Source organism: Arachis duranensis, chromosome 9 (genome assembly GCF_000817695.3).
Source record: "Arachis duranensis cultivar V14167 chromosome 9, aradu.V14167.gnm2.J7QH, whole genome shotgun sequence".
In the NCBI taxonomy this organism is placed as follows: Eukaryota; Viridiplantae; Streptophyta; class Magnoliopsida; order Fabales; family Fabaceae; genus Arachis; species Arachis duranensis.
Window position 1 is genome coordinate 67030063 of NC_029780.3, and position 815 is coordinate 67030877.

Genomic DNA, 815 nt, shown 5'->3' on the forward strand with positions numbered 1-815 from the left:
AAGTGCATGGATGAATCCATCATCCTTGGCAGACCCTTCCTAGCCACAGCAAAGGCTGTGATTGATGTGGACAGAGGAGAATTCATCATTCAAGTGAATGAAGAATCCCTTGTGTTTGAGGCTCAAGGATATCCCTCTGTCACCATGGAGAGGAAGCATGAAGAGCTTCTCTCAAAACAGAGCCAAACAGAGCCCCCACAGTCAAACTCTAAGTTTGGTGTTGGGAGGCCACAACCAACTTCTAAGTTTGGAGTTGAACCCCCACATTCAAACTCTAAGTTTGGTGTTGGGAGGTTCCAACATTGCTCTGGGCATCTTTGAGGCTCCATGAGAGCCCTCTGTCAAGCTACTGACATTAAAGAAGCGCTTGTTGGGAGGCAACCCAATGTTATGTTTTATCTATTTTCCTTTGTTATTTTATGTTTTCTGTAGGTTGATGATCATGAGAAGTCACAAAATCAATTGAAAAAGCAAAAACAGAATAAAAAACAGAAAGAAAAACAGCACACTCTGGAGGAAGATCTTGCTGGCGTTTAAACGCCAGTAAGGCTAGCAGATGGGCGTTTAACGCCCAGTCTGGCACCATTCTGGGCGTTTAACGCTAGAAAGGGGCACCAGACTGGCGTTAAACGCCAGAAAAGGGCAAGAACTTGGCGTTAAACGCCAGAAATGGGCACCAGCCCGGCGTTTAACGCCAGAATTAGCACAAAGGGCATTTTTGCTTGCAACTTGGTGTAGGGATGACTTTTCCTTGACACCTCAGGATCTGTGGACCCCACAGGATCCCCACCTACCCCACCACTCTCTCTCTTCTA